The sequence below is a fragment of the Numida meleagris genome, chromosome 8 (genome assembly GCF_002078875.1).
Source record: "Numida meleagris isolate 19003 breed g44 Domestic line chromosome 8, NumMel1.0, whole genome shotgun sequence".
Taxonomy (NCBI): Eukaryota; Metazoa; Chordata; class Aves; order Galliformes; family Numididae; genus Numida; species Numida meleagris.
Window position 1 is genome coordinate 6,401,676 of NC_034416.1, and position 18,127 is coordinate 6,419,802.

Below are 18,127 nucleotides of genomic sequence, written 5' to 3' on the forward strand. Positions count from 1 at the left end.
ATTTCATGAAATATTTCCATTTCTGTTAGCAAGTATCAAGTGTTCTCTAGTACGTGGGGAAAAATTCTTCATTTTAATGAATATTACTGCTTCGTACATTTGCATGCTGCAGTATCTTTTATTTAGCAGGCTTGTAATGGTTGGAGAGACAATGAGACTTCATTTGTTTTTGCTTCTGGTGAAGTTAAAAGTGAGACTTTCACCAAGGTTAATGGAAAAGGTTTTGATCCATAGAAATCAGGGGGCTACACCTAACACCTTTCAATTCACAGGAGTTCTGTTATCAGCTGGGATGTTAACAGGTTTTCCTGGGGTTTATTGATTCCTGTGCCCTGTCGAATCATCCATTTCCTGAGATGATTAAGACATGCAGATAGTATCTGGGCATCATGTTTTCCTCAAGGCTTTCACATAGATCCACTGAGAGGAAATCGAATGACCTGTTTTGCAGATTTAAGGGATAATACAGTGGCTATTTTCTTTTGGGCCATTCAAAAACTAAACAACTTTTACACCTTAATTATTACTATATTTGATGTCTGTGGACCTTAAAGAACATAGTCTGAGTATCTCTTAGCACAGCTGACAGTTTGACTCCCCAGAGGTTGCCTCTGGCAGGAGAAGGCTTATAGCTGCTTCTCAGCATATATGTATGAAGATTATTGCTGCTGACGCATTACAAAACAGGTAACATTTGCTTGCATCAGTGACTAAATTGCACTCTATTATACCATATCCCATAAAATGACAAACATCATCAATTAAAAAAAAAAAGAGCAATAAAGAAGGTACTTTAGGATTTATCTAGCTTGGGGAACTAGAAGTACCTAATGGTGTTGAATATGTCTAAAGGCAGGTGGGAGGAGTTACTGCATGTTCTATAAAAACAATGTTATTCCTTATCTTCAGCTGTGACAAAGTGGAACACATAGTTCAGTCTCAAGGAAGTTTCCAGAAGGGCACATAGCCACATACCACTGTGTGTTTGCATGATCAATAACTTCGCTGTTGTTTTCCTTCTGGTAACTGGAGAAGTAACTTGAAGAGAAGGCTCTGAGTGACTTGATAGCGGCCTTTCAATGTCTAAAGGGGAGCTACAGGAAAGAAGGGGACAGGCACATGAGCAGAGACTGTGGGGATGGAACAAGAGAAAATGTCTTCAAGCTTAAAGAGGGCAGATTTCGGTTGGATATAAGGAAAAAGTCTTTTATAGTGAGGGTAGTGAGGCACTGGAACAGGTTGCCTAGAGATGTGGTTGATGCCTCCTCCCTGGAGGCCTTCATGGTGAGGCTGGGTAAGGCCCTGAGCAACCTGGTCTCACTGTGGTGTCCCTGGTCATTGCAGGAGAGTTGGACTAGATGGCCGTGAGAGGTCCCTTCCAACTCTATGATTCTGTGAACTGCAAGGCAGAACAGAAAGAATTTTCTTTTTAAGTGGATGTATTAAGCACACCTAACAACAGCATGCAAGAATACCTCTTTTAAAAAATGCAATCTATATGACAGAAGGTAGAAAATGAAAAATACTAATAAAAGTTAAATTCCTGTCATCCATTTCATTTAAAGATCTTGCATTATAGGTCATAGGATATTTTGAATGTAGTAGGTATGCTTTCTTTCGTGTTCAGATAACTTTCAAATGTATGAGTTTTTATGGTAGTCGACGGTTCTGTTCTGGCTGCGTAATATTGCTTTGAATTAGCTTCAAGATTTTAAACCAAGGACCTTAGGAAGGCTGCCCTTACATAAAGTAATCACCAGTGAAACTACAATTGATTAACTGTTGGGCTTTCATTGACTGCACAGTTACAGTTCCACAGGAAGGCTTCAAACTTTATTTCTGTGGTATTACTAAATTGTAAAAGAACATTTTGTGTACTGTGCGCATTATGTGGTTATTGTCAGATATAAATTAGGAATAGGGAAAGAATTTTTCTCCCTTAGCATGACAAGAACTTCTAAATGTTTTGTTCCTGATTTGCTAAAGTTGTTTTTTATGATATTCTATTTTAGAAAGAAAAGAAAGAAGAAGAAAATACTAATATTTTTAAAATGCAGTTTTTCCTGCATTATAAAGGAAAGTGGTTGTTAGTGGTATGATTTCACTCTGCTAGTAACTCTACATTCCTTTGTAAATAGCAGTGAATTAATAGCATTTTTCACTAAGGATCTCAAAACGGGTCATATTTAAAACTTGTGAAGAAGAGCCACAGTGAGGTTTGGCCACAGGAAGAAATGCTTTGCATTGAAAATAGAAGAGCAGCCTACTTCCTGTGTGTGCTGTAAACTGTTCCTGATGCATTTCATTACAACTCCCAGTTAGTTCTCACTGTTCATTCTCCTCTGCCATCTGGAAGGCAGCTAGGAGGAGATGCAAATATCTGCATGATTCTCTCCCAAGATACATCCCTTTTTAGCTGAAGTTCTCCTTTTCTCTATAGTCTCTCCTATGAGAAGCAGTCTTTCTAAATCACTTGCTGTACATAGTAATTTCTTTCATGGAGGCAAGTTTACCTTTCTGAAAACCTTAGCATTGCTGACTTACAATATTGATCTGTTGAGAACAGCAAGCAGGTGACCTTTCATACCATTATTTTTGCATTTAATCAAGATTAAGTGAAGCAGTTGCAAACCTTTTTCTTCTTTCCTTTTCTTTCCCTCATTTCTCCTGCATCTGGGATGCAGCTGGCGGTATCTACGCTTTTGAGTCCTGAACATGATTTTTATGGCTATTTGATCCAGTCAATTATTTTGCAGCCTGCCAGCTATACCATTAGCTCCTTGTGGAGTCATGCTCAAAAAGAACACGAAGATATTTCTTTTCAGAGGAACAAAAAGGTTGTGTCACTAAGGTAGACAGGATGCACACTAACTTCTAACAGATGCCCGTAGTGAGGTGGGTTTACTATCCCATCTTGGACCTGCAAAACTGAAATAATTTCTGCCACCTCATTTCATTTTCTTCTTCACTTTCACCAAAATTCTAATTCTTCTTTTGAGCAAGAGATTGTTACTGTCCTTTAAACTGACAACTAAGCAGAACTCTTTAATATGTCTGTTGCTGAGAAATAGATATTATGGATAGACTGCCTCATTAGTGCATTTTCCTAAGTGGACTCAAATATTCTAAGCTCTGTTCTATTCTGTTTTAAACACTGATCCTATTCTGCTATGACAAGTGAGCCTTAAAGCTTAGTGTAGCTGCACTGACTGCTTGAATTCTAACCCTTCACTTTGCAGGTTGCAACACCTTTTTCTCAGTATTAGTTGTGTCAGATGTTTTATGGCTGAGACTGAACTACATACTGCCCAGAGAACTGCAGTTGAGCCTGGCTGTAAGATAGAAGCCTAATGAAAAATATAGGGTGTTCTTTCCCCCTCCACCAAATCCATGCTCTTTCCTTTTTGTGTTCTCTTATCCTTGTTCTAGCAGTGTCTTGTCTTTTCTGAAGTTCCAGCAATGGAATTTCATAAGCCACCGTGTAAAATTGTCACAGGAAATAGGTTTTGTTTGCTAATTGGTTTGTTTTATATCTACTTTGCCTTTCTACTTATGCTTTTCAAATGCTGGCCTGTTTCTTACAGTGTGGTAGCAGAGCATTCAGCTGAACTCATATACATTCCTGAATATAACATGAAGGGTCTTTGGCAATTTGGATGTGGGAGATGTACTGCAGATATATTTCTAAAGCCATTTAAGAAATAATGCAATTAATCATGTTTCTGTATTTGTGGATTCTATTTCACCATGGTTTGCTTTGGAGCGTGTGTGTTGTTTCTACCATCATGCGGGGACTTATAACCAGTTGTCAGGAAAGCAGTTGAGCTGTCTAACAAATGAAAATCTGTGTAATAAACAGTGTCTGAGATCACATCTAGGTTATCTGGGGATTTCAGATGGATTATTTCCAGTGGTGATATGCACAGGAACATGCTTTCAGTTTAACTTATGTGATGATTACCTGGGCTCATAATTGGTAATGAAATGGGGTAATTCAAGGAGATTCATCACCAACGAACAGTGGAACGTACAGGAATGAGAATGTACAGCTACGTTTTTTCTTCTAGGAAAAGAAAGATAAACAGTGAAGTGCAGTTACAAGGAAACAAATTCAGGTGTTAGTTAAAGTTAAATAAATGATGAGCAGTTCTCAGCTGTACAGATTTTATTATTGAAGGAACAGATTTAATATCATTGGCTTGATTGAAACACTTTTATTTCATAATTTATGGTAGAACTATTTAACACTTGTATATAGAAGATCGTTGCAGAGATTTGTGACTTACAAACACATTCAAGCATTTCTTAAAGCCAAGTGTGGAGCAACTAGACTTAAATAAGATAATAGATTATTTCTGTTATTATTCTAATGCCTGTATTTTGCCCAGTAAAGTTAATATGAAATGATGATTTTATCATAATCTTCTCCACAAAATTTTAGTGCTGTAATTTGTGGCATGGTTATAAACTTCTTGCTAGGATAAAAAAGAGATTATAATATTTCTGCCTAGAAGAAACTTTTAAAATCAGATATGAGTCTGTTTATATGCATGTAGTTATGACTGTATTTTACAGTCTTTTCTTTGTATGAACATATTGGCTTTGGCAGATTGGTAATTTTGGTTTTAGGGTGTGTAATCAATTTTTTTAATGTTTTTATTTAAGCTATTATAATCTGAATCAGTTACATGTGGCCAGTGGCTCCCTTCGCTTTTTCTCCTCAAAGTAGTTACACTCTAAAACTGAATTACTAGATAGAATAAAGAGATTCTAAATACATTAAGCATTTCATTATTAAAATATGTATGGGAGAAAAGCTTAAAATGAAGAGACTGTACCTTGCCACGTGCACTTACAGAAGACAGAAACAAGTTCTCACTTACAAACTATGCTGAATTTCTTGGATCTAGGGGCTCTGACGTACAAGGCAGTGCCACACATAAGTAGTGAATACTGCAGTATGTAATTGTTATAGTTTTAAAACACATAGATGAGTAAAAGAAAAAAAGGGTAAAAAAATTAATTTTATTATATATATACTAGCATATATATATGTTGTTTTGAGTAACTGAAATCTTTGTCATAATTATTCCAAAATGTATTTATAGTATAGTCTGCAGTTTGTAACAACGTACTGTATGGAAAAGCACAGGGAATGAAGGACTGTTGTATACTTTGGATGCATGAAGGAACAGATTTATGCTTAGAAATGAAACCATTAGCATTATATTCTTAATCACGAATACTTAAATAACCTACTTATATGCAATGGTGCTGAAGTACTTCATGTATATATTCTTATAGCTTTCTCAATCTACATAGAGTTATTAAGCATTCTACACTACTTAGTGAACCTGATTTCAAAGTGATGCGTATTAAAAATAAATGTTAATGTTTCAGGAAAAATGTAGCTCTTTAAAGGTGATTCACGGTGTCTTTCTTTTAAATAATGAGAATTGTGTACTGCGGGACAAGTGCAGGAAGTATGAAAGCACTTTACAAAGAAAAGAGATTGACTGTGGTGTAAAATATTAAAGCTTTATACTGACAGAACTGTTTTTATTTAAATTTTTATTGAATTTTTTTCTTTGAAGTAACAACAAGAGACATACACCGTTGGCAGATAAACGATGCTGTGCTGAATGAGTGGCTACTTAACCCTAGAACTGTCAGACACCATTATTTTCAATGTCAAGGAGCTGGAAAGCTTTATGCAATGTATTCTGTTCTTCAAATTAAAATGGTCAAATTTCTGTTCTTTTATACATTCCTATGCTACAGTTACATGCAATATCTAGACTGCCTCAACAGGGAATTCTGAATTTGGCTCTAGACCTGCTTACAACATGAAGCCAATTTATGCTTCAGGTTTTCTTGAAAGCTCAAGCCATAGTGACTGAAGCACTAATATTCTTCCTTTCCTCTGAGTTTTAAAATATTCTAAGGTCTGAATCAGACGTGCAATTGTCTTGATTAATAAAAATAACTGTGAAAAACTCTGAAGGGTACAGCGTGGAATTCCATGACAGCAGGAGTTTGCCATGATAAATTCTGTAGTTGGTATTTACCCATTAAAATGAATTTGTGAACATTTTAGTGCTTTTAATTGGGGATGACCACAGAGCAGAAATAAGGATAATCAACCACATCCAAAAGAGTACGCCAGGGTGGTGTCAGGGGCTGGAGCACAAGGAGGGGCTGAGAGAGCTGGGTATGATAATTATTCATATAAGAAGGTGAAGGGTGATATTACTGCTTCCTATGGCTGCATGGGAGAGTGGAGAGAAGATGAATCCAGGCTCTTCTTGGAGATGCCTGGTGGTAGGATAAGAGGACACAAGTGACAACACAGGAAATTCAAAGTAGATATAAGAAAAACTGTTCCCGCTGGCAGGGAGAACACTTGGAATGGGCCCTTGAAGCGCTGTAGTCTCCTTCCCTGAAGACTTTCAGGGTTTGATTGGACTCAGAGCAATTTGCTTTAGGTGGCCTTTCTCTGAGGGTGGATTTGACCAGGGACCCCCCAAAGTCCCTTCACAATGACTTTTTATGACTCTCTATTAAAATTACTGGGTTTTTTTAAGCTATTGCTAGATGCTACTAACCTGGAAGTAACAAGAATGTTAAGCTCTCTGGTGTCTACTGATTTCTTAGGTACCTTGCAAACAGTCAGAGCTAGTAAATAAAATAGTAACCTTTGAGGATTTCTTGAGTATGATTCATTTGAATAAGTGTAAAGTGCCTGTACTGAAAGGTTTCTATGTCTGAGCTAGTCATCAAAGTCTCTCTTTAAACAGAGTTGGGACCAGCCAGCTCAGTCAGCAGAATTACCTGTGCTTTGTTGAATTAATTATGCTTTCAAATTCCATATGTCTTATTACTTACATCTCCACTGACTGCTTTAGATGCGGACAGCCATTTGAATGACATGAATTACACAATTTGTCTCACTTGTTTTGGTATGCTTTAGCACCTTTGTATTTTTAAATTCTATAAGCAATGGCTGTACATTCCAAGAGTTTTACTATAATACTTGTTAAGGCAGGTAAATTGTAATTTCCTTCAGCAAAGAATATGATCTTCTTTACTTGGCTGTAATTGAATATGAAAATGTTTGAAATAAGAATATTTGATGGGACCTCTGACTCTGATGCATTAAGATGAGTTTTATTTGGTTGGGAATACAGAGGACAGACCACAGGAGAGACCACATCCTTAGTGTTCATTGTCATGTAGTTTCTGTTCACTGTGAGACTGCAGCTACATCTACCATCGTCAGTTAAAGTTTGTGAAAGTAGTCTTTCCCCCCCCCCCCCTTTTTTTTATAAGGTGGAATGTGTATAGCCATATACTTCAAAACTTATTGCGAAGAGGCTTCTCAGTTCATTTGCACAGATATGAGAGCCCACCAGTACTCTTCTGGAATCAACAAATATTTCAGTACTAGTATTCAAGTGCATATCATGGCAATATTCATGAGGATGATTCATATTAAAGTCATTCAGTATATTCCTGGAAGACAGTTATAATTATTTGTTGTAGTAATTATTCACAATCTCATTTCCTTTTTACTTTTAGTAGGCAGGCCTTCCCCTCCTGTTTTGAAGGAAAGTGCAAGCTGAAAAAAGAAACAACACAGTGCTTTTACCCTGAAACCTCTTCTAATAGTTCCTTAAAATTATCTGATCAAAAGCTCTCCATAAATTTTTGTTAGAAATTCTAACAAATGTACTCTCCATTATCTCAAATTCTTCATTTACCTCCCAAGAAGAAAAGCAATGACGTCAGTGAGAGGATGGGGGAGGCTGAGTTTTAAGCTCTAAGACCTTGAGGAAGCAAGTCTGACCCATGGGAATGGGCATTCGAGCATTCCTTGTCTCCTTCATCGTCTCCTTCAATTCCAGGGACAGGGAGCACTGGTGGCTGAATTCCTCGATAGCAGACTCACAGCAATCCGTGGGTTGCGTTTTGCCTGTGATTATTTTATTGTAAAGTATGCTCAGCTAGCAAGTCTAATGGGTCAGTACAGAGAACCAGTGTGCACATAGTATGGAAGTTGATGGACAGTGCCCACAGGGAAGCTGTGCAGCTGATGAGGTTCCTGCACCAATATCCAGCCCCTTCCCATTCTCCACAGCTGATTTGTTTTCTTTTAATATCTCTACTTCAGTGCTTTTACTTATTTACCTGAGGTTTTACCTGAGGATTTTCATTGCTATGTTTTCAAAAGAATAAATCTGATTTTCAGTGCAAAGCAGTGAAATGCCCTGCAAATACTGCAAAGATGGAGAGCTGTGGTAGTTGTGTGTTGTGCCTGAACAGCGGGAAAGGAGAAAACAGGTGCTAAACAGCAATGATTAGCATATGTATACCAACTGATGAGGTGTTAAACATAATCTCATGCAGAGGTGTCAAAACCCTGGCCAAAGGATTTGTTATAACTATGTGAAATAACACAGCCAGATTATATAAAACACAATGGAACGTAAAGGAATTCAAATATCGAATGACCTGGTCAAAAGCAGTACAACTAATTTACCAGGATATGTATTTTCAGGAGATTTGGGATGTGTATGTTCTGAACCAAAGCACTTCTCAACATGGTTAATGATAGGATAATTTCATGCTGACTTCAAAACAAGTGAATGCTTCATTGTGTACTGCTGCAGTGGAGCCTTAACGTTAAATCTCTTATTTTCTTTTCTTTCATTTACTATGTGATATTTTCTCCTTAAACATTGCTTGCAGTGAAAGCTGGAATATAAGATTTAGTAATCTTAGTTTAAATTGTTGCTTTGGCCTGCTGCTTTTCATGCACTGAAATTATCAAGTTCTATTAGAGATTGTGCTCTTCTCTTTCATTTTTATGCCGTACATTCCTCATGATCATTTAATGAATGCACTTAACTGTAATACATGTGAATCTGATAGTCGTGCATCTCTCATGAATTTTTCATTTACCTTTTACTCTCCGTTTCATGCTTCAGGCATGGCTTGAACTTCTTTCCTTTCTATTGTCATTATAACCTTCATTGTCTCAATTTTCACGTCACTGTCTTGATGATAACTGAATGATTCAGTCCAGAACAAAGGAGCTTACTACTTTTAGATATTAGTATTTACTTGTATGTGGGCTGCTCCGTGCCTTATTTTAGTTACAATAGAGTGAAAAAGCTTAACATTAAAACTGACATTACTTAAATTTTGTGCATTAGGACACTAAGTGGGCATTTCAGAACTGAAGACATTTTGGGTTACAGAACCTCTATTTCACATGAATCAATTCTTATAAAACTATATCTACAGAACAATAGTTTATTGCATATTCAAAATTAATTGCTAGCTTCCAATTAACTAGATTTCTGAAGATTTCTGAAAATATGGTAAAGTATTGGAAATACTGCTATACCATATAGTATAGGGACTGTATGATTTTACTGTTATGTCTCCTGCAAGAAAGAAAAGAACAGGAAAGTTACATTCTACTTTTCTTGAATACATTTATTTTACTTTACCTTAAAGTAAATAAGTTTGTTGTTGATCCCAGCAGTCCCAGCAGTACTGTGGAAATTTTTAAAATGTGTTCTTTTTTTTTTTTTTTCCCCTCTAGATGTTGATATATATTCTGGATACGTAATAGCACATGGTCTTGAAACCTTACTTGTGTTTTGAGAAGGAGCTGGGTTTTTGGAAAGGGAAAGATCACGCACCAAACTGCATTCACTGACATCCGCTCAGGTAACAGCAATGCCACTCACTGCCAGTAGGCCATGAGACATGTAATAATAAATCCCCCTTGTTACAGTGAAATTAATAGTTAAAATGTTATGTGAGGTCTCATTTGATGTTTCACATGAGATTTAGAACATGGACCAAAGAGTTGATACGTTTTCTCATAGTTACTGTGTGAAATCAGGAGTGGGAAATGGCTGTACAACAGCTGCAGTGAAGGGAAGCTCTGCAGCACCTTACACAGTGTTGCAGAGGACATAAATAAAGGTAACTGCACTCCACTGTGCTATTACAGTTTTGAGATCCTTTCCTACATAGCAAGGAGGGTGTAGTTGTGAAGCCCTTAATCCTACTCATATGGGAGTCTATCAGCAAGAACTTTTGTAGCACAATTTCTTCTCTGTATCAGTACGAGTTTTAATATCCAATTTTTCCAATAATAGGTCATTTTGTTCCCACACTTGTTAACCACAAAGTTCATTTTCTCTTTTTTTTTGGTTGTACTAGAGACACAAGGCAAACTTCCCAACAAATGTAACAGCCTAATGTTTGAAATCTGGTGTGAGGGAGTTGAATTTTCATAGCTTAATTAGTGTCAGCAGGTTGCCAATTAATTAATGAAATTCTTTTGTGCTATCTCCAGCTGTATTTAATTAGACTGTTTTTTAGAGGAGAGAAGGCTATTGTCTAAATGTAGCTAGGTGATGAAGCATTTCTCAAAAACTGTGCTTTGCACCTTGTTAAAGGCCTTTTTTTCTTTCAAATTCTGAATTCCTCACATTCTGTAAATGAGTACAGTCAGTTCTGTCAGCAAATAAGTAGTTAGTAGGGTTATTAACTTTATGATATGACATGGCTGCATTTCTGGATTAGTGTTTTAGATTACCATTGAAGTTCATCAGGAAAAAAAAAAAACAACACCCAGAAATGAGATTAATTTAAAATGCATTTGTTAAGATCCAGATTAAATACTGGTATAATCCAACGTGATAATCTCATGTTTTAGAACTGTATAGCATTGTAATGGAAAAAAGCAGTTTTTAATTTAAAATACTTTAAAACGCATTATCCAAAAATAATGAGCTTTGAGTTAAAATATTGTACAAGCTAAGACTTGTGAGAAATATCAGAATATTGCTGCATTTTTAGTAGCAAATGTAGTATTTTCTGATGAAGTGAACTTTTTGTAGATTCGCATAGCTCATAGTTGGTTTTCCAGTTACTCCTAGCACGCTTGTATTAAAGATAGTTAATTTTTCCCAACTTTGTTTAAAATAAAATTGTAGTTAAAAACAAACTAATAAAATAAAAATCTTCTTGAACCAATGAAGTTAACAGATTAGGATCAGGGATGCTAACTTTCCTAACTTTTTAACTCACTTACAAATGCAAGTACTAATCATCTGTATTTCACTCTTTCCTTCGTACTTAAGAATTCCTTGTTCCAATTTTGCTACGAATAGGAGGGCCCACCCCATCCTGGGCATTGATAACAAATGTGGACCTCCCACCCTCAGCATTGATAACAAATGTGGAAGATTTCAGTATACCTGTAGAGAAAAGACCTCAAATATTCTGAAAATTTATGAAAATCAATGTTTTATTGTATAAAAATTCAGTACCTTAGAGCCACTTCTAAGCTCAAGAGTATCCAACTCCATTTTTATTGAAGTTTGATAAATAGCTGTGAATAAAAATGGAACACTGTATTTACGGGAAGTTAAGTTTAAGGTGCAAGGATATTAAAATATTTCCTTTCCCTGACCTCACTGTACATCAGCAGCCCCTGAACACCAAATGGAGGCATTCATCCAGCTGACTGTTCCCGCAAACCAAACTGAGCTTTTAACACAGCAGCCACTTGCAACATACTCTTGGACCAGGATTCAGAAATTACATGGATTGTTTGGGCTCATGTCTGTTTGTGCCTAGTTATATATGCATGGACGGATATCAAATTAACGTTTTCATGAAAACAGACTCTAAATAGTTTCACTAATTTGTTTAGTTTGTATTTAGGAGAAATAACATTCCCTTGCAGAATGCACATTTACGAAGTTATGTATATACATTAGTGTTAATCTCCTCAGGATTACACCAAAATAATATTATTTGAAAAGTACGTACACAGGTGGGAGCAACTATTTATTTTCTGGGCATTTTGCAATAATCTTGTCAGTTCATCACAGTGTTCCTTGGGCATCTCTAACCAGGTGCACTCATGGAATCATAGAATCAATAAATCACCAAGGTTGGAAAAGACCTACAAGATCATCCAGTCCAACCATCCACCTACCACCAATAACCCCACTAAACCATGTCTCTCAACACTATATCTAAATGTTTTTTGAACACCTCCAGGGGTGGTGACTCCACCACCTCCCTGGGCAGCCCATTCCAGCACCTGACCACTCTTTCAGAAAAGTAGTGTTTCCTAATGTCCAGCCTAAATCTCCCCTGGCGCAACTTGATGCCATTCCCCCTCGTCCTGCTACTAGTTATAAGAGAGAAGAGGCTGACCCCCACTCAAATTGCAGCCACTGCAAATTATATACTTACCTTGGCAAAGTCTGCTTCCCTCTCTACCAGCTCAATAGCTCCAGCTAACCAGAAAATCCACTCCACCAATTTTTTAAATTAAACAAAAGGAGCTTTTTAAATTAAGCAATACAAGATATTAGTTATATCTCTTAGCAGGGAAGAATACTGGAAGGAGCACCCTGCATGACTGAATCTAGTTTCCAGCTAGCGCATTCAGGCAGAGGGAAGGGGTTGTAAAATAAATTGATCAAGCAAAATCTCAAAAGTAGTTAGGATCTTTGTGTTGACTCTGCTACTTCAGAATGCTGGAATACTGCTCCAGAGCACCACAGCCCAGGGAACTTTAATTTAATTTCTGTTTATTCATACACCCATTGACCTCCATTTCTCTTACCTCATCCAGCTGGATCATTCCAGTTCTTACTTTACGATATCCCACATACCTGCTTCTCATTCATAAACTTCATTCTTAAGCCTCTTCAATATCTTTGTCAAGTTATTTCCTTCAGCATTCAGAAATGTGGTGAAGCCGTGTAAGTAGTGACTGGAACTGAAGGGCATGTTTTAATTCCTGTTGTAACTTAATGCAATTGCTGTCAGTTACCTCTCAAAGGCATTAAAATACTTACCTTCTTAAAGCTATTGTTTTCAATTAGGTAATAAAACCATCTCTTTATTGAAATTTTACTTTTGGACTCAGGGAGTTGTGTTTATAAAAGAAAAATTCAAGTAATTCTCATCACTATTTGTGCAACATTGGCTGGTCTCCATTTGCAAATTGTTTTGTGATCACAGGTAGGCTGATGCATCTCTGCTGACTACAACTGAATTGATCTTGCTTAGTCCAGCATTTAATTTGGCTTGCTGCTGCTTCAAAGGTATATTAATGGAGTAGTGTGCTATAATGTAACCACTAAATCTATTCTTATAGTTCAGCAGGGATGTAGTTGACTATTTTACTGTGGGAAAGACTCACACTTAAAAGTTAAAGGGGCAGGGATAGCTTTTAGGCCTAATGTTTACTTGGCTTATTAAAATCTAACTCTTGATATTTAATTGTTTTACATTGTTCCTTCATATGAATGAGAAATGATAGCTTAAATATAAAAATATATTGAAATAGAGAGGAGTGATTAATCTAGATTTACATTTTGTTTTTAAGATAGAGTCAAACCTGAAAAGCTCTTTAGTTTTTTTGAACGCTTTCTGTTTTGATGTTTGGTTTTATTTTCAGTGAAAAAAATTATATTTATTCCTCTTTTCCCCTGATCTTTTCTGGAAAATTTGAGCAGCATTTCTGAGTACTACCTGTGCCTGCTATTCTCTTTATTATAGTGATTACAAGGTTATTTTTTTGGATCTCAGTAAGGATTAGGATGTTTGTTTTATCTTTATTGCTATGCCACACAATGTGATTTTGATTTTTTTGTCTGGAATCATGCAAAAAACTTTGTGAAGAGGGGGGAACCAAACTGGAATTTTCTGAGGAAAACAAAGCCTTTCTAAAATGAGGGAAGAACAAAAATCTCTGAAGGTAAAAATCTGTTCCAGCTACAAGTGCGAAGGGCTGCTTGGATTTGCAAGCAGACGGAGCATCTTTCCAGATGGTCAGTGCATTTCCTCAGCATGTTTTCCTTTAATTGTCCTTGTACTGAAATAAGGGGGTAAGGGTCCAAGACTGAACATTTATTCATAATAAGCAACTAGCTGCAGTAATTCAGTTCACGAAAGTTAAATAACAGATTCATTTAAAGAGTCACATATCAACAAAAGACCATGTCTTTGTTTATGACTTTGATCATAAACCACACAGTGTTGGGTTTGTTTTTTTTCCCCCCATGCAAACCTGTCTGCTAGTTTAGACAGTGTACATAATATGTGCTAGTAAATGAAGAGTCCAGTTACTTTTCCAGTCATCCCATTACTAATCCCTTCATCGCACTTGGAACATCATGACATGTGGTTTAATATTAACTATCTAAGCCATCTCTGAATCAGACAGACTTACTGCTTTTTTTGCTCATATAGGATTAAGTATGTTAATTCAGATTCTTCCTCTCAGTATGAGCTTTACTTTTGAGCATAGTCATAACGGAGGTACTGAGGTTTGTTACGTCCTATTTTATATTTCTAAACTTTGTTATTTTATCTTCATCATTTCCATAAAATGACAACATATGTTAATGTGAATTTGAACTGATTATCAGTTGTGTTCTCAGACAGCTTTTAGAAAATTTTGTTAGACAGACTAAGTCAAGCCCTAAATGAAACAATGTAATAAATAAATAAATAAAGTTGCGTTTAATATTTGAAGATGCAAAATCAGGAACTTGTATTTTAAAAATGCAATAAAAATCTTCAGTTACTGTAAGGAAACTCTCAGAAGTTACATTAAATTGGCATTGTATCTACAGGGTCTATTACATGTTATAACTATACCACAGGTGGTGGAGTTTCAAACTGGAAAGGGAAGTAAATGATTCCTGCCTCAAGAGTGTCCGTAGGCATTGGTGTCAACCCTGTGATAAACGGGATTCTTTGTGGCAAACTGTTCAACACTTCATCTGTATGTCCCACACACCTTTGTGCAAAACTGTTAATATACAGAATTCATAAGTGATCCCAATAATGTTCTGTGTCTCAGGCTAGACCTATCACCTCTCTGCTTTCCTGTTGCTAATGAGATTCACACTATGAGAGCTTGCACAGCTGCTTAACCAAATGAAAAAGAAGCCAAATAGAAAGACTGCCTATTGAAGAAAGCAGATGATGACAATCGTTCCTTTAAGATTGATTGCCTCACACGAGGCATTCTCCATTGGAGTGAAGGAACTGAATTGTTTACAAATGCGGTTTGTTTCAGTTCTATCATCTGCACTGAAATAACATGAAAAAAAAAGAAAAAGATCAGTAACAATCTGTTTCTAAAATGCTGTTTAGCAAACAATGCAATTCTAGCTAGTGGGAGTAAAGATGTTGAGGTACACTGCTTCTCCCGTTGTCGTAGCCCAGCTGGTTCACCAGTGTTCCATCTACTGCTCATTGTCTCTTTGGAGGAGAAACTGGGGGTGATATTTGTGTGTTTTCTGCAGTTAGGAAGAACAAGAGCACTGCTTCTGCCTGCTCTTCTAGGCTTGTTTCTGGTCAGCATATTGCCTCACATCTTGCAGTTCATCATGGTTTCCTTGCTTCTCCATGCTCTTCAGCATTTTGCAGATTCCCTTTCAAATGTTTTCAGGCACTTGATGCTTTCTTCTTTACTTGTACCTGCACTGCATCAATCCTTCATGTTAGAGCAGCTTCTCAGCATTCCCATGGTTCCTGTGGCATGTAAGGATTTTTAATGACGTTTTCATGAGCATGTGTTTAGGCTAATAGTTCTGTTCTTTAAGTGGCTTGTGAATAAAGGTAATTAGCTTTTAATGCTGGTTTTAGCAAGCTTTGGCTGATAATGATAAGATGGAAGAACTGGTTCTCAGCTTTAATGAAAAGGTACCTTCTATCTTATTGGCTTCTAGACCTCCAGGTTGATGCCAAAGTGCTGTAAACCCATCTGTCTGCAAAAAGGGAATAGCAGTGATGTAATAAATGGGATTGTGCTCAATCTAACCATCAGTTTGACGATTTTTATGCAGACGAGCACTAACCTGTGTTTCAGGAGTCACTAATATCTCAGTTCTGAAGATCTGCTCATGTGAATTAATTATATACATATATGTCTCCCGAATTTTGTCAAGAATAATAAGAAAAGGTTCACAGAAAATATATAATTTGGGATGATCTGAGGTAGCAGGTATGTTCTTGGAGTTGGGGGAGAAAAATTCAGAGGCTGTATCTTCATAGGCATTTGCTTTTGCTTTCTTCAATAAGCTCTTTTGACTTCAAAGGCAGGCTGCAAAGGTTATTGAAAGAAAATGGTGGTCCTGATGTGTAGTTGCTGACTAAGTAGATTTTTGTCTCTGCATTTGTATCTGTGTATTTTCATTAGTGTGAGATTTTTAAATTTCAGTTTCATAGCATGCATATTTCCTCCTAGGAATTGCAGTCAGTTCATTGTAACAAAATCACAGTAAAATAACTTTGCTTTTTCATGGATCAGAGATTATTGAATTGATGTTTTAACATGGAAATTTAGCATTTAAGATATATGTTATTACTGTCATTTTCACTCTAAAGAAGCTCTTCTCGTAAAGTACTTTTACTTTAAAATTGCCTAAGTGCTTTACACTACACAGAATAAGGCAAATCTAACTTTGCACTATTGAGCAGTAGGACAAAAGCTGCCTGTTAATAGACCAAGGAAATGATTGGGAGAAAAATGGAGTAGCTGAGTTTCTCTAAACTTGTACGTTTTTCTTAATGAGCAGTTTAACTGGCAATTGATCAGTCATTCAGCATTACAGTAAATGGTCAATGAAATATATAATGATGCAAGATTACAGTTTAAGAAGACTGAATCCTGAGACAGTAGGGATCCCTAAGCACAGGAAGTTAAACACAGAGCAGATTTCTCCCTTTTCCTACTCTAAAATGGCATCAACAATAACAGAACAGCAGCAACAAAAAAACAACCATAAACAAACAAACAAACAAAACACTACCAACAAAACCCAAAAAATCAAAAGAGCAGTAACAACTGTCTAGGCAGTTAATTGATTGTATTTTTGTTGTGTGTGCCAAAATACTCACAAATTTCCATTTTGTGATTTTGTCTCCTATTTAATGCTACAGGGTTTTTACTGTTGGATTTTGGTCAAATCAGACTGCTAGGGAATGATTATATTAATAAGGTCTTGAGCTCACAAGTCTTTACATACCTGCTTAATTTAGCTTAAGGCTAAATTTGCTTAAGGCAGCTATACAAATGGATGACATTGAGAGTATTGATATGTGTTACAGTATTAATTCCTACATTAACACTCCAGGCAGGCTCAGTATAGGGGAGAATTTCCATTTTTTATAAAAACACATTATAAATGTCGTAATTTTCAGAAGCAAATCTTAGGTTCTAATCAAGTAAAATTCTAGAACACAACACTGTCTTGCTTCTCACAGCAGGTATCAGTTCTTTGACCAGAGGCGTTTGCCAGTGTGAATGAGAAATACTGTTTAAAAGAAAGGTTTCTTTCTTGTTTTATTTACATACGTGTGAAAGGTACCATTAGAGACAGCAGTGTGAGTGGGTTAAAATTTACCTAAGCTATAACATGTGAAAACAGACACCTACTAGGAGAACTGGAATGGAAAGAGAGCAGTCTCTAAAGATCAGAATTCACATAACGTTTACCCCTCTTCCTTGACTCAGGTCCCCAGGCACTGAATACATTGTTTGGAGGGTTGTTAAATATTTGACTTTCACTCTGTGACCTCCTCTTTCAAGTGTGGAGGGAAATAGAAAAGGCTCAGTATGACATCTCTCGGGAGATCAGGTGGAGCAATGGGTAGAACTTACCTTTTTTTGATCCCCAAGTTAAAGAAACTTTTTTTCCTAATAACTTGCAGTGAATAAAATTGGCGTTCTTCACGATGTGACCTAATGATCCTGGGAGGCTAAGAGAAAGTCATAGCATACATATAAAAGTGGCTTTTGACAGGACACAGGTGAGTGACTCTGATGCATCTTCCATTGACGGTTTTCATCTTCAGAACTGTTCAGATTTCTGGGCACTGTCTGCTTATTTCTGAGAAACTTTTTTCAGTGGGCTTGGAAGGATAAGAGAATCCCCACATCTCTGTAGTCTCACCTATGTGTACTGTACATGAGCAGCCCAACCTCATCTTGCAGCAGGTGCAAATAATGAACACAATAATCATGTAGCATGCAGAAGGTACAGGGGAGTTTGACAATTGCAAT

General features: G+C 36.6%; 1 long non-coding RNA gene across 1 annotated transcript in view; it reads left to right on the forward strand.

Moving 5' to 3' along the window:
• LOC110403003 overlaps window positions 1–17,868 on the forward strand; it is a 274,642-nt gene extending 256,774 nt beyond the window's left edge. Inside the window, exons 4-5 of the long non-coding RNA XR_002441455.1 lie at window positions 9,611–9,738; window positions 17,776–17,868. This is a non-coding gene — a long non-coding RNA (uncharacterized LOC110403003). The remainder of the gene's footprint in view (window positions 1–9,610; window positions 9,739–17,775) is intronic.